Source organism: Nannospalax galili, unplaced genomic scaffold, assembly GCF_000622305.1.
Source record: "Nannospalax galili isolate Female #2095 unplaced genomic scaffold, S.galili_v1.0 scaffold52, whole genome shotgun sequence".
Classification (NCBI taxonomy): domain Eukaryota; kingdom Metazoa; phylum Chordata; class Mammalia; order Rodentia; family Spalacidae; genus Nannospalax; species Nannospalax galili.
The window spans coordinates 3,282,951-3,306,793 of record NW_008334003.1 but is presented as its reverse complement, the minus strand read 5'-3'; positions in this window follow the sequence as shown (position 1 = coordinate 3,306,793).

Here is a 23,843-nt window from a genome sequence, read left to right as displayed (position 1 = left end):
ACATTTAGTTTCCTCGCGTACAAAATGTGAGAACTGGTCAATAGGGGGAACCGTAAACTGAAGTTCCCAGAAATGAATCAGTGCCTATGTGAAAGATCCTACAAGTTGATTGGCTGATTAGAACTTTGTGGCTGTGGAATATTGCAGAGTCAGAGTCAAATTGCATGAGCTATACTTAATCCCCTGAACAGCCATTCACTGCCCACCTCTGTGTCTCAATAAACATCTTTTTTTACCAACAGGTCAAATGTTTGGAACATATTTTTAGTATGTTATTAGTTTTGAAAAAAACCCAAAACTGAGACTGTCATCAGGCAGGATCTGAAACTTACAGCACACATTTCCTGTTTCCTGTCACCCACATACTTTATATCCCACCATCGTATTTGGTAAATGCTTTGATTTATGGTTTTATTTTGTTTTGTAACTTAAAAAGTACATGCAACTGCTTCCATGTTGGAACTTGTTGTTTAGGGCAATCTGAATTATTATCCCCAGGCCATGGCCACTCACACTTGGCTTACAATAAGCTCCCTTTTATTCTCTTTCTTGAGAGCTGCAGTTTACATCTTATATCATAAGCTCTAAGAATTTTTTTATTTTTTAATGTAAAATGCCTTGCAGTGATTTTCTGTAACTAGAAAGTAAATTGCTTCTAATAGTATTATCAAATTTTTAATTATATAAAAATAATAAATGGTACTTGAAATATTCTGGCCAAATAAGGTTTTATTTCATCATATCATTTAACAACTATTCACTGACATTAAAAGGTTTATTTTCAGAGTCATGTACTGCAGAGTTCTCTGGGGCTACAATCTTACCAACATCCTTACTTCTTTCCATGACTTAGTACATGACTTTCCCAGATGTATATTTGCAGAATCTTCCTGAATCTTCTGTATGTGATACGGTGTCCTGTGGACTGCTTACATAGCCTTACTTTTTTTTTTTCTCCTTGGTTTTCTCTTCTACCTTCTTCTTGAGCATTTCTTCTGTTTTAATCATGTCCTCAAAGAGAGAAAAAGTGAAGCCACTATGTAAAACACTTGCTGGAGAATCAAGATTAGAACCCAGGACCGGGTTGTAGTTCACAAGCAGATGGCTTGCCCACCCTGCATGGTGCCCTGTCTTTGACCCCCCCAACACTGCATACACAAAAAGATTAGAGCCTAGGCCTCATTTGTCTGGCATATTTGAATCAATCATGAAATATAATTACCCCTGAATGAACATTCATTTCAAACAGAATAACTTAAGTTTTAGGTCCACAATCTACAGTCTCAGTTTGGTACAATGAAGATAAGCGTCCCTGTACTCAATTTCTAAGAATTAATTCATGAATATTAATTTGTCAAACTACCAAAATGTTAAACACTATGAATATGATCTTCTTTCTCCCCAAAATGATATATTACATAAAATTAGACTTTCTAAAATTGACCGTAGCTCATATTTCTGCTGTAATTATTTTAATAAATTTTAATTTGGAAGGAACTTATAGAAAACAGATAAAACCAGTTGTTCCTGAAGTTTTTTTCCCCACTGGCAACATTATAAATCAACGTGTGAATCTTCCAAGTGCATTGCACCCTCATCGAAGGCACGTGCTCTGAACAAGTCTACATTCTTACGGATTTTGTTCTTTTCCATATCAAGTAATTTATTTCTATATTAAGACTGACACTTTGAATACCAAGATATTTTTACCAAATAAAAAATTAAATGATTGAATATCTCAACATTTCATTTTACAAATACAAAATGAAGATTCAAAGATAGATTCAACAGTGTTTTTTGTGATTCTAAATGGTATTTTCTTTCTGCTTTTTCAAAACAGGCCAAAAAAAATTAACTGAGGGTTTGTGTGGCACACAAGCGAACACAATGAAGGAAACCCTCATTGTTGCCTTCTGAATAGACTTGTCACATTGCTATTCACAGCTTTGTCTAGTGACAGTGGAATATCAAAAAGATACTGAATAATATAGCAAAAATCTATTGTGCCACTGAGATCTAATCTTTGTCTGAATGTAATTGCCTTATTAAAAGATTTGCAAGCTTACACTTTCTGTGATTCTAAAATAAGCCAGGAAAAACCACAGTGCAAAACTGCAACTCTAGTCTTCATGATATGACAGCAGCATGTAAGTCAAACTGAAATTAAAATCCCACTGCACAGTTCCCAAGCAATGGAAAGGATGCTTCTAGTCCTGCAATTATCCCTGGTGGTATGAGTGGCATTTGGAAGACTTTCTTCCCATGAACTTAGCTTAGAGTGCCTGAGGAACTGCTTATGTAAATACGAATATCTCATTTAGATTGTAATTTATGTTATGTGACTGTGTCTGCTTCTTAGTACCTGTTCATTATAGCTAATAGATTCAGGATAAGCGCCTTTGTCTCTTCCCTCCCATCCCCCTCACCCTCAAACACCTTGCTCTGAGCTTTCCTGGGGGGGAGAACAGTTTCATCATTCAGTGGGAAGAAGAAACCACTGTACGTGCTGATGGCAACATCTGTTACCGATTGTCAGCTTTGGTAAATAGCACAAATAGGGTCCTGCTGCCGTTGCTGCCGCTGCTGCCGCTGCTGCTCCCTTTCAACCTATTCTTCTTTAACTGAAATGTTTTACTCCCACGGTTTTGTGGAAGGCAACACTTTCCACTCTCCGTATTCCCTGACTCATCTATGGCAGTAAAACATGGTACCAAGCATTCATTCACTTCAGTCGCAACCTCAAGTTATGACTCCCAGGGGAGGAATGAGTAGGAACCAATTTCATTTTTCTATAATTATCTCATCTAGGAAACAGTAGCCAGTTTAATACAACTTCAATAAGAGTGGGTTGGGGAAGAGTTAGGTGATAGGATTGACAGATACATTCATATGTATTTTAGCAATGTGTAAGCTACATGAATTTTTTGGCTATCCATCCAGTCTTGGTGGATTTTGGCATATATTAAGGATGTAAAAATGTTATGTATGCAAATTAAACATATTTTCTTTAAGTACTTCCTTTGCATTTCAATAGCATGAGATCACTCCGTTCACATAGGGTCAGTTGATAATCCAGTTGTCTCTCAAAATGAAGGTGTAAGTTTAGGCTACTCAGAAACCATGACTCATCCCCATGACCACCATGAAACCTCAATTTAAAACAAAAATTACTTTTGACTTCATCATGAAAATATAGAGGGTTTGCATATCAATTAGATAAGATGAAACTTGTTCAAAACTAGTGAAATTCCAGAATGGAAGCTTGTTTTTAACCCTCAGCTGCCCCCACAGAGCCATAGTTGGTTTAGACTACATAACTGTCTTTAAAAGAATTATTTTACTCACATTATAGGTATATGAATAAAAGGACCAAATACTGGGGAGGAAACATGACTCAGCAGTTAAGAGCACTTGCTCTCTTGGAGGACCCGTGCTCAATTCCCAGTACCCACATGCTGCCTCTCAACCATCCGTAACTCTAGTTTCAAGGGATCCAATGTCCTCTTCTGACCTCCATGGCACCAAGCCACACACAGTGCACATACATACATGCAGTCACTCACATATACACATAAAATAAAACAAATAAATCTTTAAAAACAGACCGATTACAGTTGCATATAATTTGTACGTCTGTGACCACTCTTAAAATTAGTACTCCGGGCTGGAGAGATGACTCAGAAGTTAAAGGCACTGTTTGCTCTTGGAGAAGACCTAAGTTCTCCCAGCACCCATATGGTGGCCAGTAACCATCAATAAGTAACTCCTGTTCCAGGGGAATCTTAAGCCCTCTTCTGGCCTTGCAGCCATTGTATGCATGGGTGTGCTTACATACACGCAGCCAAAATAGTCATATACGTAAAATAAAAATCAAAAATATTTTTCAGAAGGCCATTTTATGGTACTTTTTCCTCTTTCTTCTCCCTCTCCTTCCTAGATCTTCTTGCATGTTTACAGCATACATAGGAAGTAAGGAGATAGCAAACTAAAATACATCAAGTTACACAGCAAGTGGTTATCCAGTTAGTATCTTGTACAAGAATGACATAAATGTGGCCTTACAATAAGATTAGTCAAGTCTGTCAAGCATATGATACCCAACTGTCTAGTTGAAACAAAATTAATGAGATAATAATATACTGCACTTCTAACTTACCCTAATAAATTCTCCTGGCTTAGCTAGAAGAATAGAAGCCCAAGGAAGTATTCATTCCCTTAGCCTGTTTCCTCTCTGACCCCATCAGCATGGTTCAAGCCAATGCGTCATATCCTAATCAGGCTACAATCAACAGAGGTCTGATCACAAAAGGTGCTGTTAATACTTTTACCAAGACACATATACACAAAAGTGTCTCATTAAAAACTAGGACGGATGAGCACCACATTTTTTCCCTAGTCTCCCATTATCTGTTTCCAGGGTAGAATATACTTTCTCAGGAAAGAGAAAGTATAGAACAGAGGTGATGTGAATCAAAGATTGGCTGTTCTAGGAGACATGCCTTTGTAGTTGAGAGGACCGAACAGGTTTACTAGTTCAGGATCTTAAATTTTCATCTGGATGAAGATACTGGATCATTTCTGGGGTCTTTTTCCTATTGTAATATTCTAGGATTTTCCCTCAAGAACTTGAAGATATGACTTGTTAGGAAAGGAAAAAGCAGCAAATGGTTTGTTCATTAATTTTAAAAGTTCAGTTGCCATGTTGCTTAGTTTTTAACTTGATACAAACCTAGACCTTTCTGGGAAGAGGGATTCTCAATGGAGGGATTTCCTCAACTGGGGATTTCTTGATTGATAATTGATGTAGCAAGGGCCAGTCCACTATGGATGGTGCCACCCCTGAGCAAGGGGGCTTGGGCTGTATTAGAAAGGTAACTGAGGAGGCCAGGGAGCAAGCCAGGAAGCACTGTTCCTGTGTGCTTTCCGCTTGAGTTCCTACCCCCAGGCTCCTGCCTTGGGTTCCTGCCTGGAGTTCTCTCCTCGGCTTCCCTTGATGACCAACTGCACCCACTCTCCTTCCCCGTGTTGCTTCTGGTCAGCATCTTTCACACAACAGAAAAGAAAATGAATAAAGTTACATTAAACATAAGAGAGCTCCACATTGCTTTTCTTAAATGTGAAATATTTGAGAACACTTAGGGATGCCACATAAAGTTGGGTTTTAACTACTCAGGGGAGAAAATCATTTTTTTAACCAAAATATATGAGCCAAAATTTAAAAAATATATTACAAGTGACATAAATATTATCATAAGCCTATCAAGCTTTTAATACTTATGGAGTAAGACCTGAGGAGATAATCGTATGATCTTTATTTTAACTTCTTCAAATGACTGACATCCCTCCTCTTCTGAAGTTTACATCCGTTAGTGATTATAAACCTTCAGTAATTATTTTATCCCTCCCATTTCTGAAAGAAATTATCTTATGAGATTCTGGATAGTTATTTCTCAGCTTGTTCTATAAAGTCCATAATAAGCAAATAGGTTGGATTAAAGTTGCAGTTGAAGGAACTTAGTAAAGAAGATATGTGGGCCTTATAAATTAGCTCATTTCAAAATATCAGGACAGACTTACAAACATGCATTCTAAATTCTTCTACTTATTGACATTTCTCCTCCTTTAGTTTTCACCTTTTATGATAAAAGGTAGCCTAAATGTTTTAGGGTTTGTGTAAGAGATATTGTTGTGGAACAACTCTGTCCTTGCACCGTTGCCATCTTAATCAAAACAGCTGTGATTATACAAGAGCTGTCTGTTGCCATCCCTGGGTCGTTAGACCTTCACTTGAGGCAGGGGCTCTCCGGCTCTTCCCTGCCAGCTGACTGTAATTCTGACCCAGATGTACAAGGTCTCAGATCAAGATCTTGGGGTCTTGGAATATTGCTTTCAACATCTTCATTGTTTCATTATTTTCAATGTTAATATGACTGTAGATACAGCATTGAAGATGTCTAATTTAAATCGAATGGTAATGCCCATCTGAAAGAGTTAACGTATTCATAACAAATGCAGATATTTCTAAAATGAAAATCTGTAAAACATAAGTTGCTAAATAAAAAGTATTTAAAAGTGGTATATTCTTCTTAGTGATCCTGGAATGTTCTCCCTTTAATACAAAATTTATATTAATGACGATTCAGGTTTCCTTTGCCTTTGCTTTACCAGCAGCAAGACTTGAATTAAGTGTTCATATGGGCTGCCGTACAAATCAGAGAGAGAACTCTACTGTTTCACTTTAAGCTTTCTCTAGGCATCAAATATTCTCTGACAGATTTTATAATGTATGTTGCCATAAAAATCTAATAATTTTATGTCCTCAGAAATCAATTTGGATTAAATATGAATGCCACCTACACATTTTAATTAACCTGATGATACTTATAACAATATTTTTAATTTTATGGGTTTTTAAAATGAAAGCTATATATAGACTTAATAAGCTGAAATCACTTCTTCTATGGTTTCTTCTTTTAAATGTTTTATCATTTTTTATTATAAAGTTAACACATAATTATTACCTAAAATTGTAAAATACAGAATAGTATATGAATAAAATATATGTTGCATCCCAGCATAAAAATGTCTAAGCACCATTTCAGTAACTTTCATTATTTATTCCATAGATTGTTTAAAGTTTATTGTTTGAGAATTTCATACAGGAATCTAATGTGTTTGGGTCAAATCCAGCCCCACAGAGCCTCTCCTTCCAGCTTGTCTCATCAGCCTACCACCACTTTTCTCTTCCAACTCCATGAGCTCTTTTCTAAACCCACTGAGTCCTCTCGGGGCTTTCACACAGCTGTGTCATCCACAGGAACAAATATTCCATGGGTTTGCTTTGAAAGCTACTTCTAATTATGTGTAAAAGTTGCATATCTCGAATTTTACATTTAGAATCACATATTTCTCCTATCAATTGAAAGTATTCATGAAAGTCAATTTTAAGAAACTTATGAGAATTATATGGACTAAAAGTAGTTCATGATAAGTAATAACTGTATGTTATCATATGTCGACTAATTCTTCATTATTTATTATTATACATTACCATAAAGTTCTACAGTTATAGATTGAAAGATATTTGGAATCCTTACTCTTTAGCTTTGTAAATGAATAATGCTTTATTTAATAACTTTTATACATATAGCCATTGCCAGATCTTATGTTATATACCTAGGAGAGAATTGCAGAATTGAATTACCAAATAAAATGGAATGTAAATTGCCCAAGACAATATACATTATCAAATGCCTTTCTGAAAGTTGCACCAACTTCTGCTCAGAGTATTTAAGATTGGTCATGGCATCAATATTCAAATTATTTTTCTTGGTACATACTTTTAATTATGTTCTTCGTGTCACTGTCTCTAATGCCATATCTTCGTTTTCATTTTGAAGAATATATTTTGCATAATTTAACAGTAACAGAAAAGACACAGTTCAAAGAATTTCCCAGTGCTCCTTATCAGGTTTTCTGAATGCTAGCATTTAATTAAATTTACCTTATTTTTTCTTTCTCTGTAGACATAGAATAAGTTGTATAAGTGTTACTAATACTATTATATTTCACAGAGTGAAATATGCATGATATTTCATGGTGTTTGACAGTTTGAAACCCCCTTTATTCCAAATCTCTGCATTTGGTACATGAAAATACTAACTTGCTTAAATTCATGTTGCTGTTGAGTAGCATGCTTCCATACACCAGTTATATCTGGCTTTTCATTACTCATCTGTTGATGCTCGTCCAGTATCAGGTGTGCTCACCTCCCTTTTAACAGCAATATACAAATCACTTCTCAAGACCAGGGAAGATCATGTCCTTGGTCACAGTAAATTTTCATAACCTGCTTATCTGCCCATGGAAACTGATTCCAAATGATATTCTACATATGAGTACAATGAAAGAAAATAAATTTAAAAACAAGCAGTTTCTCTGGACAGCTCAGATCCTACCGTCTCCCTCTTCCTTTCCTCTCACTCTCCAGGTGGAAAAACTCTCCAACTGAGTGTATTCCTTACTTTCCTGATTGCTTTGATCAAATAGCTCACAAAAAAAGCAGCTAAGGGAGGACTGGCTTAAGAAAGAATACAGTTCAGTGAGGTAGGAAAGGCATGGCGATAGGAGCAAGAGGTGGCTAGGCATGTGTGTCTGCATTCAGTAAGTAGAGACAGGAAGTGGTCTTTAAAACCTTAAGGCCCAACCCCAGTGACCCTCATCTCTTTCAGATTGTACAGTTTTTCAAACTAGTACCAGCAATTGGGGACCAACAGTTTGAACATTCACATTCAAACCACAACATCAAGGGTGGTGGCATATGCCTGTAACACCAGCAATGGGAGGCAGAGGCCAAAGGATCACAAGATCAAGGACTGGGCGGGCACGTAGTGTTTTCCAGGACAGTCTAAGCTACATAGTGAGACCCTGTCTCAAAAATTTTTAAATAAAATTTTAAAACTCTCACTTGTGCCAGGCAAGGGAAACCTCCCTTGAGTTGTTGGTCAAGGTAGTACAAGAGACTCGCAAAATTGAACAGTCTATTGCCATAGCTGTTTGTTGCCTCTCAGCCGAGACACTTTTGCTAAAGATACCACATACTTCAGACACAGAACTTGGAGAAACTGAGCTGGAACCAACCCGGAAGCCTCCTCCCCAAAGACTATCTCTGATAATATCAGAAGGTACTATGCAAGTTTCCAAAACAGAAAACCAAGCAATAGTCCTATCTGTAAAACCTATGAACCACAACAGTGACCAGCTCAGCAAATTATCTCTATTGGCACACTTTTATCATGGGGGCATTCAATAGCTGTCTAATTGGACTTACGACCTGCTCTGTGAAAGGGAATCCATGCATGGTAGCGTAACCATAGCCAAGTACACGTGAGGGGAGAGGTCATAGACCCTAGAGAAGAGCCTACCACTGTCACTTTCTGAGACCATTTTAAAAGAAAAAATGATTTTAATTATGACTTAACAGAAGCCACAGTTTTGTTCTTTCAAACAAGAAAAAAATAACAACTACTGCGACAGTAAATGAAACTTGAACTGGGCAAGGCAGCCAAGGACATAAGATAAAAGTTGTTCATTCATACAAAAAATGGATTTTAAAACAAGCTGACTTCTGCAGTCATTCCAAACTAGTTACCACACCCCATTTGATTTCTTACTACATTCTAAATACATATCCTTATAGTCACAGACAAGTGTAGCTCTTGCCACTCACCATAGAAGCTTCTTTGAGCAACAGAATAGTATAAAGCTCCACAATTGATCAAAATGCAGAGAATAAGTGACTTGGGGTGCACAGCCCTAGCTGATACATCTACAATGCAACCTGTACACCTGAGGCTCAGGGAACAGGAGATGGAAAGATTGTAAGAGCCAGAGGAACAGGATGCCCACTGCTAGATAATACGTCCTAGGCACGTTAGGGAAGCTGCATCCATGAAGTCTCCACAGTGTGGTAGCCTAACAAGATCTGCACAACGGCAAAACCAGCTGACATGCCAATGTGGATGGGGAGAATTTCACAGGGCGCCACCTCTAAATGAAGAGCTACAGGTCATCAGTGGATGCTGAGAGAAGGAGAATCAGCTTTCTCCAAGGCTAGTTCCCTAATAGGTCATCTGATCCCAAGTGGTCAGTCTTAAATGCAGATACATATATGAACACCACCAAATGGACTCAGTGCATCATATTTTTTTAATTTATTTTTAATTTCATGTGTATGAGTGTTATACCTGCATGTGTGTAAGTGCAGCTGTATCATGCAATGTCTGTAGAGGAGAGCAGAAGGTGTTGGGTTCCCTGAACTGAAGTTTTCGATGGTTGTTAGGCACCATGTGGGTGCTGGGGTTCAAACTCAGGCCTTCTGCATGAACAATCAGTGCTTTCCCTGTATATATATATGGAAGGAATTGGAGAAGAACTGGGAGAGGTAGAAATGATGCAAGCACAATGTTCATGTATAAAATTCTCAAAAAGAAATACATATATATCCCTCCAATTGATTCCCACTGGGAGTTGTTTGCAAACTATCAATAGAGGCTGGCATTCTTTCTTATGCAGACGAGATAAGAATATGTTTCTCTTCACCAAAATGTAATCATATAAGATTTCTTTCCAAATGAGTATTTATTTTGTCCACAACATTTCTTTTTTTCTTTCTTTTTTTTTTTTTTTTTTTTTTTTTTTTTTTGAGACAGGGTATCCCTGTAGTCCCAGCTGTCCTGAACTCCCTATGTAGACCATGCTGGCCTTGAACTCAGAGAGATCCACCTGCCTCTGCCTCCTGAGTGCTGGGATCAAAGGCGTGTGCCACCACTCCCAGCTAGAAGCCCTTTTTTAAATGTTCTTCTATCACAAATCCCAATGGTGTCACCTGAAATAAATTCATGGGTATATAAATGTCTGCACATAACTATTTTTCCAGTTCATTTTCAAAAGTTGATAAAGAATAAATAAATTGGCTGTCTGAAATATCTCGCTTCCTTCTAGGACATCTGGGAATGGGCTTCCACCTAGGAGTGAAAAGAGGGGACATTTAAATCCCTGATAAACAGAGGCTCTGCCAGTCAAAGTTTTTATTGAAATAATTGCCTCCTGATTCTCTTCTGGGCCCATACAGTGTATAATTTACCTTTCTTTCTGCTCTCCTGTCTATTTTTTCCTAAAATAGTTTTGTCCTCCTACTGTTTATTCAGGAAAAAAAACTCCTAACATGTTTTCAGATTGTGAAAATTGTATTTTCTAGGAAATGTTTAAAATTATCCTTTCAGTTATTCTGTTTGCCTGACCTCTCCTCACAATATGTAGATTATTTTTGAGGCCACGAAACCTAAAAGTTCTCTTCCAACTAAAGCGATGCTAAGGGAAGGAGAATCTGTTTTCTCAGCTCCCTGAGAGGCGAATTCCAAATGGGCATCTCTAAGCACAGGTGCACATGAGCTCCACTAATGGACTCAGTGCATTATAGACATACATATATATGTGTGCATATATACATTTTATATATGTGTAAAATGTGTGTGTGTGTAACAATAGTAATCAAAGAGTAAGAGAAGACATTGAGAGTGAGGAGAGGCACAGGAGGAGCTGGAGGGGGAAGAGGTGGAAATAATGCATATATAATATTCATGTATGAAATTCTCAAAAAACAAAATATTTTAATTTTAGGAAAAGCTGTGTTCTAACAAACTTAAGAAATTCTTGTAGTAATGTCTTCTGTGTTCTGATATGCTTGAAACTTTATAGTCATTATTCTGGTTTGTTTATCTGTATCCAGATGCTTTTACATAGCTAATTTTGTTACATTTTGAATTGTATTTTTATTTTAACTTCTGTAAGGATTTGAAATGTCTTGTTTGTATTTTCTCTACTACTAATGATTTTTTTTCACATTCATGTTCATCCTTCATTTATCTATTATTTTGTAAAACATGTTCTTTTGCCTGTTTTATGTGGGGTTATGTGGGATTTTATTTGTAGATACTTCTCTATATTCTTGACATAATTTATCACATACATACATATTCAGAGAAAGAGACCTAGCAAAGGCTATTTTCACCCTGTGATTTTCCTTTCTTATTGGTGATTTTGTTGAAATTCAATTTATCTTCTTTTTTTTTTTTTTTTTTTTTTTTTTGGAAACAGGGTCACCCTGTAGCTCCAGCTAGCCTGGAACTCACTATGTAGAACAGGCTGGCCTTGAACTCACAAAGATCCACCTGTTTCTGCCTCCTGAGTACTGGGATTAAAGGCGTGAACCATGCCCAGCCTATTGTTTTCTTCTTTTATGTTTAATGGGTTTTGTTCTCTTTAAGAATTTTTTCAGTGGGTGGTGGTGCTGGAGAGATGGCTCAGCAGTAAGGGACTGGCTGCTCTTGCAGAGAACCCAGGTTGAAGTCCCAGAACCCACATGGTGGCTAATAACCATCTGTAACTCTAGTTCCAGGGGACCCGACGCCCTCTTCTGGCCTCCATGGGCATTGCTTTGACATAGGTGCACTTATACACATGCAGGCAATGCACTCGTACACATAAAATAAAAATAATAAATAAAATATTTCTAAAGATTGTTTTTGCCATTATCGATTTATTTTTCTATAAATTTTAGCATCTACTTGTCAACGTCTAAAAAAAATAGTTTTGTGATTCTGATTAGAGTGGTATTCAATCTGTGGATAATTTGTGTAGAAATGTATTCTAACAATTGGGTCCTTTACCTGACATCTTTCTTTTTTCCCTCAATGATGTTTCCTAAGTTGCCATCACAGAGATCTGCCACTAATTTATTAAATTGAATTCTAAGTAGTTTTCATTTTTCGGATACTATTATAAATAGAATTTGTTCTTTTTTTCTAAATGGCTTGTGCTAAATGCAGAGACACAACTGATTATGATGTGTCGGACTTACACTGCTCCCTTTAGTCATTCTGCCGGTTGCTTTGCGGATGGCACCTTAGATCAATATCCTCACTGATCTTCTGCATACATGCTCTATCAGTTTGAGAACAGCAAGTCAATCGAAATCTTTTCTTTGATTGCAGCATTAATTTTGAGCCCCTATTACTGGGTGTATACATATTTATGATTGTTAGGTCTTCTCCATGAATTCATCTTTTATCCTAAAATATATGCCTATCTCTGATACTCTTTTTCTTTTTTAAATCTTCTTTCCTGATAATATAGGTATACTAGGCTATCTTATGCTCCTATTGATATAGTGTATTTTTCCCAATTTTTCTTTCAAATTAGTTACATATTTATATTTACAGTACAACTGTTGTTGATAGTATACAGCTAGATCTTGATGTTTAACCAGTCTGGTAGCCTCTAAGCTTTAATTTTGCTTCTCAGAATTAGTGTCCCTTTGCTAATTTTCTTTCTGGAACTCTCAGTTACAATTTTGGCCTATTACAAAGACTGTAAGTTTTGTGATCATCCTTTAAAGACTTTTGAGGGGTTTTGTTTTGTTTTCCTTTTAATATAAAGTTAACTGTGAAGGACTCAAACTACAGTCTTTCCTTTGACAAGCTGCAGTTTCAGCACTCTCTCTCTCTCTCTTTCACCCCTCCCTTCTTTCCTCCTTCTCTCCGTCCGTCTGTCCCTCCCTCCCTCCCTTCTTTCCCATCTGAGTATATACCTGATTATTTAGAGTACTCCTCTTGCATGTCTAGTTCAGAAGCCAGCCTAGAACTTGAGGTCAGGCTAGATACAGATTTTGGTGTTCTTCACACTATGAAACCCTCTTTCATGACATCTAATCCTTTCAATTTCAAGCTACTGTGATAGTCCCAAACTCCATCTCTAACACTGTAAGGCAATTGCTCCATAGCTTTTGCTCAAGTTCTGGCCAGCTTGCCCTGCGTAGACTAGGAAGAGTCTTTGAAAGACAGGGCTGCACGAATGTGACTGACACTGAGTGTAGTTTATGAATCAAACTTATTTTGACTATTATTGCTGATATGTAATTTCTGTTTTTAATTCAATGCCATGTTCTTAAATAATGTGGCTTTTTAATTTAGCATATAGTTTATATGCAGGATAATTATTCTAACAATCTTGGTTGTTTGTAAAGCTAGAATTCAGTAAGTTTGTAGATCCCATTGAAATTAGCAAGCAAATTTAAGGCAGTATTTCCCAAAGTCTATTTTCTAGAACATAGAGAGATCTTTAAAGAAAAGAGAACAACCCAGAGATTTGTTAGGTTGTCAAATTTTGAGAAACTCTGCTTAGTCTTACATGCATGATACTGCTCAGATATTTACAACTTCCTATGCATGGTGAAGGACAGCCCAAGTCCATAAGTAAATAAAACTTAAACTTCAACACAGCATTTCATTGATTTAATAAATATTTATTAAGTTGACATTTCAATGTTCTTCCAGAAAAAAATTCATTATGGAACTCTTGTTTTTATCAGTTTTTATGCTTCATGATCCATCTTCTGTGTAATACTTTAAGAGATGCTACATTCAGACTATGATATTTATATCAAACTTCAATTTCCCCTCCCAGAAATTCATTTCAAAATGTTTCTGTTTCAGAAAACTGGCATATTACCCCTCTGAGAATACAGGTAAAAACAAACTCAATTTCTTCAAAGTATCTCCTCATAATACATAACACCTCTACAAGGCCAATTTTACCCCCCTACCACCAACTATTTAAGTCATTCCCCAGCAGACACCAACTGAGTGACCTCTAAGCCAGTTCCACCCAGACACTGTCTATGCAGGGATTGCTCCATGTCACATAATGGTCCCCCACTTCCAATACTGATCAGACTGACCAGCTATAAATCAGAGGACTCCAGCTTAGAGTCCATTAATTTGCTACAGTGCCTCATAGGAACACTTTCATCTATTAATTTATTAGGAAGGATACAGATGGGCATTTAGATGGAAGAAATGCATAGGACAAAATATGGGAGGAGAGACAAGATGTCTCCATGCTTTTCCCAGGTATACTACCCTCCAAGAGCCCTGTGTGTTTAATTATCTGAAAGCTGTCCACATTCTATTTGGGGGAGGCATAACTGACTGCACTGTTGGCTATTGGTAATTCATTCAACTTTGAAATGCTCTCTCCTACCCAGAGGTCAGAGTTATATCAAATTCTATAGTTGGCTCCCCCATATATATAACCACTCCTATCCTGAAGGTATCTTGAGGGCCTACCAAGAGTTATTTCACTAGAACAAAGTATTCCTAACACCCCCATCACTTAGGAAATTACAGAGGTTTTATGAGCTCTGTGCCAGAAACTGGGGGCAGAGATCAATATGTGTATTTCTTATTATTTCAAAGCCCATAAACACATCTCATTTGTTTTCTGCCTCAATGATTTTACTTAGAACAATTATATTAATCAATATATTTCTTCTCTAAGTAGTAAATTTATATTTCTCAATTATTTCACCACAGAGGCCAATCCTATTTTATTGTTAATGCTCAAACTGGCATCCCACTGAAATCTGGGAAAGTTCATAAAATGCTTACCACAAACATAACATATTATTTGAGAATGTGCAGTATCACAAGGAGAGCAGAACTGCAGCATGTAAATGAACATTATTTGATTGCTTTCACTAGGAAACCCAGTGTTAGAACTTAGGACCTAAACTGATAACATTTGATCATCATATCTCACACTTTGTGAGTCAACAGCTCAGGCTGGATTTGACTGGCTGCTTCCCCACACGACCCCAGTAAGTGTTCCTTATGGATACTCAGATAGAAATTGCTGTATTAAGAAGGAAATGATTAAGGGTAATGACGGCACCAAAAATACATAAGTGCATCATCATCAACTTCATGCCAAAATATTTGACAATTTAGATGAGAATTTTTAAGTTTCAAAAGAAACTAAACTAAAAACACTAATTAAATATTAACTCATCTGAAAATTTGATGATCGGTCCCTCAAGAAACTTCAGGTATTCCTGGTGATTTTTTAAAAAACTACTTTCGAGTATGATAATGAAATATTTAAAAAATTTAAAAAACGCAGCCTTGCGCATGCTAGGCAAGCTCAGAGCCACAGAACTGCATTGTATTGTTTGCCTGTTGTCTATATTGCTACTGAAAATAATTTTGTCATCACCCACTTAGGTTCTTGACCTTCTCTTTCTCTAATGAGAATCCCAGCTTCACCAGGGTTATTCTTTTGTGATGCAAAAGTGCAAGCTTGAGAGAATGGAGAGAGGTATGTGGAGGGAGGCCTAAACCACACTAGTCACATCTCTTTACATAATAAAGAACTCAGAGGGGGTTACAAAAAGACTGAAGATTTGGGTGAGTTCTTAAGCAAATTCCTTCCGTAAGTCACTAGTTTAGTAAAGGTGAAAGCATCCTTCAGGACATGAATTTGTTTCTCATATTTGATTTGCACATTGGAAGGAAAGACTGGAACGGAACGCCTTCCTGGTAACTATTATAGTGGTAACCACTGCTACGGTTCTTGTCTTTTCTGATTTCTGATGACTTGAAAATGAGCAATATAGAGCTCTACAGTATGCACTTCCTATTTGTTCCATAAAAAAAATAAAGAAAATACTGCTTATTTAACCAGAGTATCAGCTGGAGGTCTGTCTTTGTGAACTGAGAAAACTTGGCATGATTTGATTTTCAAAGTGTAAAACTGCCAAAAATGAGAACAAATCACTGGGGCGTTTATGTTCTCAAGGGTAACCTTGGTTTGCTGCCAGGCACATACAATGCTCATGTTGTACAACTTGAACCTAGATATAAAACCTAACCCACTATAAGCAAATACTCTGAAGTTAATGTATATGTATATGTATGCGCATCACACACCACACACACACACACACATACACATACACACACACACACACACACACACACACACACACACACACACACACACACACACACACACACACACACACACAACACACAAACACAAACCACACACCACACACACACATACACACACATACACACACACACACACACACACACACACATACACACACACACACTCTATTGCTATAATGCAGTCCCAGGTTTTCCCCAACCTTCAAGAAGCCCCTGCCCTCCATCCTCCATCTTTGTCTTATGCAGAACAACTTTCCCTCTTCTGATGATGAAGACAATAACTACAAATATTTCATGTTTCAGACACTGTTTCACATGTATAATCACACTTCTCACAGCAGCCTAACAACAGTTCATGTCATGCTTCTTACAAATGGACAAACTGAAAGATCTAACAGTTTTCCACACTCACACACCTAAATGGCAGAATTAATAAAGTCTGTAGGACCTATCCTTTGAATCACCACACCAGATTTCTTCCCACTATAATTTTAACAACTTTGACACACATACAATTTATTTAAAATGAATTTTTTATCCAAAAACTCTTCTTACCATGCAAGGACTTCTAAGTCCAATTATTGGACTTTTGATAAGAAAGACATGTGAGTTGTTTCTGCAAATGCCTGTGTAGAATGATAATCTGATAAAGTAAAACTAGAAGCCACCAGGACTCCACACAAGGTTTAGCCCATGTCCTTTCCCCATAAGTGGGATGGGGTGAGAGTCCAAAAGAACTGCAAGTTTGTAGCTGGGAAGGGAGAAAAGGCCTTAAGCAGTTGTTAATTGCGCTGGAATTCCTTCTCTACTGACATGAGGTTTCAAATGGATTCTAGGGTGAGAGTTCTTTCTATTATATACCAGATTCCAAATAAAAATCACCAACACCACTTAATTGAAAGCAGCAAGGTAAAGTTTTATTACAGCCGACCAGGCTGTCTATTTCAGGAATAGAAGCATCCTCGAACACCAGTCAGCCGGAATATTTATAGGAATACAGAAAGCAGAACAAGTGGGCCAATCAGGCTTTTAGAACACAGCAAAATTTGAACATAGCAAACTTCGAATTTACCAATCAACCACTGGTTATTGTGCGGACTCAGGCTTGGGTAAGTGAAGCAGGTTTACAGAAGTGAGATAAGTAGTAGTCAAATGCCAGCCTAGATTACAATACCCTGTGGCATGCGGTCAGGCCATTTCTCAGAATTCAAAGTTGCTTCTCCTTTCTAGGTATCTTTCATAAGGAGAGTAAAAGGGACTTTTCCTGAAATGGCTGCTTTGGGAAAAATGGAGTAACTTAGGCTAGGTTAGTTTAGCTGAGATTGTTCACTTTCCCCTTCTCATGTCCCCAGTGTTAGGTTCCTGGCAGGCTCCGAAAATGGAGGTGCAGCTTGCAACATTCTAAAACAGCGGGTTCTAACTTAGCCTGGGGAAAGTCCCTCTGCTCGTTGGGAGACCAACCAATCCTGAGCTAAACTGCCCAGCCTACATCACAGAAGTTACCCAACCACCTAACTACCTATAAAAGATGTCTGACTGCCCCTGCCCCCTGCTGTTTTTCTGCTCCCCAAGAGGCAGCCCAGCTGTTTGCTTTCAAATAAGCTGCTGCCCACCCCCCACAGAGCTGTCTGGTCCCAAGCTGCTGACCAGGTGCTCCTACCTGTGATAGGGATCATCTTGCCTATGCCAGCTCCCACCACTCACCACATCAAACTCAAGATTATGAGTCCATCTCTTTTCTTCTGTCCACTCACACTCTGACAGAATTTGGGTAAGTGCTCTCCTCTGGAGCTGCAGATCTATTTCTCTATATTCTCCCATTCTCTCTCTCTCTCTCCTCTCTCTCTTCCTCATCCTCCTCTCAGTCTCTCATTCTCCCTCCCTCCTTTACCTTTCTTCCTAGAGGTCTTCCCTTTTCTCCAGAGGTGGTCCACTCAGAAGCCATACCAGTGTGCCAAACATCTTCCCACTCCCTGCTGGGGGCAACCCTCGCTTATCCTTGGACCCTTTACAACAGGTCCTTTTCTCATCCAGAATGGTTATCTTGACAGGGACGCCTCTCACAGCTGCCACTTCTCTGGGAAGACTTCACCCTCTTCTTCCTTGTCCTGGACTTGGAAGGAACTCTGAGACTTATGTTGCTCGGAAGCTCTGGGAGCTTCCCACTGGGTCCCATGTGGCCCCTTCCTTCTCCCTTCCTTGGCATGGGCTTGGAAGGGTCTCTGTCTTCCATCTCTGTCCTCATCCAGTGTCCCTCTCCTTCACTTTGCTGGGGAGTGCCTCTGATCCCTGACTGATACTGCTATTTTCAGTCTAATTTTAGGTCTCCTTTTCTTCCATCCTTTATTAAAGGCTGTCTGTCTCTCCTCCTCCATTTAACTAGTTATGGATTTCCTGCACAGGCTAAATGGTTCGTATTCCTCTCCCCTCTTCCTCTACGATAACCCTTAAAACCCGCCTAGACATTTAGGTCTCTGTAAGTCTGCCTGCTTTTCTAAATGTTCAGAGAAGCATACTTTGTCTTCTCTATATCCGTTTTCTAAACATGCTTTCATTAATGTTTTAGGTTGCCCAGCATCTTGTGCTTATTACTTTTCTCTAAAGCTTTCTTCTCCTCACCATGTGGCAGCCAGTCTGCCATATGTCTGAACGCCAATGCTGGCACTAAAGTGCATGGCTTCGTGGCTTTGTCCTAAAGCTTCTGCTTGGGTAAATTCTTTTATAAATGAGACAGGAACCCTCTAGGGGACACTCTTTCTCCCCATACCATCTTCACGACCACTAAGGACTGCAAAATTCTAATAACTTATTTATTTGTTGGCCATGTGGAAATTTTTTACAGGTGCTCTGAATTTGACTTTTTTTATCTTGCTATCTTGTCTCAGGGCGTTCAAGGCAGCAAACCTGCTTGGCTCTTGGACAAAATTTTTTAAAAGGTTTTAAAAGCTATTTCTTTCCTGAACTTTTTCTCAGGCCTGGGGAGGGCAGTCAGAGGGGTTTGGAATTCGAACCCCAGACCCTGTTGGGTATTAAGCAAGCAGTGCTCAGACCATGTGGTCCCAAGGCGCCTGCTTTTCAAACTAAATCTAAGCATTTTAAATTTTAGTGTACATGGAAACCGCAGGCCATGCTCTGGCAATACATGTGCTCTCAGAGCAATGACCAAATGATTCATGTGCTAGATTTAGCTCCCTATTTTGTCTGTTGCATATCTGAGGGTAATTTCTCCTGTTATATCAAGCCTAATGTAGCTGGGTGCTTTCTAAAAGTAAAGAGTTGCTGTCCACATTTAATCCGTAGTTAATCTCACAGTTTGTATCCTGGTGAGTTATGAGCTTATTTTATCATGAAGCTGAGCTCACTAAGGTGGACATGTGGCCTGTTTGCCATCATGGCTACTGACTTCACCAAGAAGGAGGGAACCATGTGACCCGGTCTCCATCTTGGTTGAAGACATCATCAATTGGGGACAGTCACATGACTTGTTTACCAACTTGGACAGTAACCTTTCCAAAATGGCAGTGACCTTGCCACCATCTTAATTCAGCCACATGGCATAATTCAAAATGGTGACACCCAGAAATTTACCAGTACTGAGCCCTAGGTGTTCATCATTACTTATTAATTCCCTGGACAGCAGACTTTCAATCACATGTCCTAATTCTCTTGTAATTTTTGTTTTGGTTTTCATCTTGGATTCTTGATGAAAAGCAAGAGATTCCAACAGTCTCTATTGCCTTGCAACAAGGTCAGTGCATTTTTATGCCAAACTAAGGAGGTAGTATCAGACCTCCACAATGGCAGCTTAAATTTTAACATTATTTTGACTTCTTTCTAAATGGGATTATTTTGAGTACTATTTCTATTTTATTTATTTTTAACCTGAAGTATTAATGTTTCCTTTACTGTCTCCCCTGTCTCCTTTGATTCATGTTATGCTAATAACTTATAACTTTGCTGGGTTTCATATGTAAAGGCATCTCCCTCTGTAAGAAACATTAAATATTAGTCTTCTCTTTCAAAACCTGCAAAACTTAGAATTGGTTTATGATAAGAAATTCTAATCTTCTAACTCAACCATACCTTGTAAGACATTTGTTTAATGGAAGGCCCTGATGCATCCCTGAATCTGATGGCCTAAGGCAGCTGAACTCTTCTCTCTTTAAGCGAATTCTTTCAAACATCCTTATGCAAAAGTAAAATCTGCCTTGCCAAGTTACTTATGCTTTGTCCACATGTTCTTTGTGAAGTATTGCTAGGGTTTTATTTATAACACTCTTCAGTTAGTTAGCTCTTAAAAAGGAAGGAGATATTACCTTAAATCTACATGACAAACTTAATTCTTTCTTTTAGGCCACTAACTCTTTTACATATAACAGACATCCTGCATCTGGCTGACTTGCGTGCTCTGCTATTTTAGGTCACCTTGACATGTAGTATGAGACCACCCTGTTATTCAGTAACCATCTGGTAACTGCTGATTTTGGCTTCGGTTACAATGCTTGTTATGGCTAGGTAATTGGCTAATTTTAAAATTTGTCCAGACTATTATTGATTGGTGAATTCAAATTATGCTATGTTGTACAAACTTGATTTACTCACAGATGTTCTGTTTAAACTATGCTTTCTGTAATCCTATAAAAACCCTAAATGGTTAATGTTCAGGGGCTGCTTCTACTCCCAAGATAGACAGCCTGCTGGTCATAATAAAATTTTACCTTGCTACTTTCTACTAAAATGGTTTGGTGATTTTGTGTGAACTCTGCCCTGCAACAGTTTTAGTTTGCTTTCAAGGTATTTTAAGGTATCCATTTTGGTTGTCTGCTTCAAAGGTGTTTTGGTTTAAAAATAACAAAAACCATATTCTCAACAAAGATTAATTACAAAATCTTAGTTACTAAAATCTATCCTGTATATAATTAGATATGTATATACAGTCAACATGAGTTTATGTTTCTTTAAATTAATTTACTTGGTATCATATTGGCTTGTAAGTAAAGTCTCATACAAATTAAAACTGTTAACACAAATATTTTTTCAGTCAAAATGTTATCTCTGTTATCCTTATCTACAACTTGGTTCCTATTACTGAAATATAGGAATTAATTTTAAGTACCTCTCTCTCTCTCTCTCTCTCTCTCACTCTCTCTCTCTATCTCTCTATCTATATGTATATGTGTATGTGTGTGTTAAAATTAATTGCTTGGTAAATTCTCACAACAAATGGTAAATTTGTTTGTAAATGTTATTAAGAAAGTTTATTGAAGGTCTGAGCAGGGTTATAGCACAGTTTCCCTTAAGTGATTATGCTGGAGGTGGTGAACTTCAATTTGATAATGTTTTGCTATGTACCAATTGCTTCTTTCTACCTGGTATTTACATTCCTTTTAGACTTAAAGTAAGGTTTTGGTAGACCACAATCTGAACTACATGAAAAAAGAAAAAAAAAAAAAAGATTTTTAATGGATTTGTATTTCCTATAAGGTTTACCTGGGAACTTAAAAAGCATATTGTGTACACAATTATTACATTATCTCATGTGTATAATTTAGATTCCTTGTTCTTTTAATAATATGATGCTGCACAGCACTTCTGAGCCAAGTAACTGCCATCTTCATGAGTTCAGCTATGCCTGCTTGCTAAAGATCATCATAATTGGGCTTGTTGACAGATGTGGTTCTTCATTAAAGGAGGAGTAAGCAGGATCATTGGACCCTTGCCTGAGTAGCTAACCATTCTTCCCAGCCAGCTGTATGTAATTCTGCCCTAATTGCAAATGATCTCCTGAATTTGGAAAGTGCTATAGTATATAATCTTGGGAAGGCTGGGAAGAGGCTTGACCCATAAGGTTATAAAAAGTCAACATCTATACTGGGTAAAGGCTTTCCAGTGCAAGTACTCTTAGATCACCCACATACCTCAGTAACCCCTCACTAATCTCTGTAAGTAAAATCAGTAAATTCTTTGGTTCCCCAGGGAAAATGTCAAACATTCGTTTGACACCAGAACCTTAGACAGGGGATAAACATAGCTTAGTATCCCCAGGAAGAGAATTCTCACAATGTATGGAAAGTTTATTTGTTAATGTTATTGTGTCTCATGGTATTAAAAAATAAAATGGGAAGGTGAAGAACTGTTAAAAGGGTATGCAAGTGGAGATATTTTATTAAGAAGGATTTATGTATGAAAGTTATGATGGCTGGATATTTCCAGAATAGAAAAGAAAACAATGAGAAAGTCTAAGCACGTGATGGTCTGTATACATTTGTTATGATACATTAAGGATAAGACAGAAATTATGTATAGATAATCTTTAAATTTGTAAAGTCATAGTTCAGTCAACTAATTTAAGGAACAAAATATATGTCTAATTGAAGTCTTTCTGAGAATGTTTGGTTTTTTTCCAAGCTTTATCTTTGTAGCACATGGTAATTAAGAGAATGACAGCAGTGGAACTAACCTTATTGGTGTTTAATAATCATGCTTTCAGACCTATACTAATCTGGTCAGATGGACTTAAAAGGACAGTTTTTATTCCTTGCCCTCCATGCTTGACTAAGTCCTAGGGGACTATAAGGGAATCTCTCAAAATGTCCTGTAACTCTTGTAAGTCACTGTCCTCCTGTTCAGGGAGGCCATGGAGAACCCACCAGATGTACTTAAACCAGTGTCTAGACTGCAAAGAAGAGGGTCAACACATAGGGAATGTTTCCTCCATGCTTCCAAGTGAACCAGCCATGGTTGAGTAGGACCTTTGACTTATCCTCACATAGATGGAACTGGTAAAAGAAAGGAGCCAATGGCTCCTCCCAAGCCCATGTAACCCTGAGGAGCAGATCCTCAAATGACCATAAGAGTAAAAATAAATTCATTTATTTGGGCCAGTTGCATGGTCTTAAACACCCAACAGGAAAGTATAACCAAGGAGTAAAATGATTGGTATAGTTCTTAAAGAGTCCAAAGGACTGAACTTCCCAGACTTAAGTTCATATAATATGCTATTTAGACAACTTCTCATTAATGATTTGTTCTTAATAAAAAAATGCTGCTCAAGTGTAAGACTTCAAATCGTGATCCAATTAACTCTGAAGTCCCTACCTGCAGGCAAAAGGGAAAGTTTAGATAATTTTCTTATCTAAAAATTAAATGACGGCTAAATTTCTTCTCTCTCCCTGTCTAGAGGTCATTTGGGAGGGAACCCAAAGGGCCTGAAAAGCAAATCCTGAGTCTAGTCATGGCACCCAAAAGAGAAATGAGGAGAAACCCAGTAGATGGGTGCTTTTGGAAGCCCTCACCAAGAAACTCTAAGTTAAAATTCACCCTGTTCTGACTTCTTTTAGTTCCCTGCCTAGGACTTGTTCCTAACTATTGTTACCTTACTTCTCCTTCCCCTCCCCAGCCCACTGATAGCCATCCTCCTCAAAATAATGATTATTCCATGCCTTTTAAATTTTTTCAGGACAGAATCAATGCGATGACCTGACAGTCAGTGAA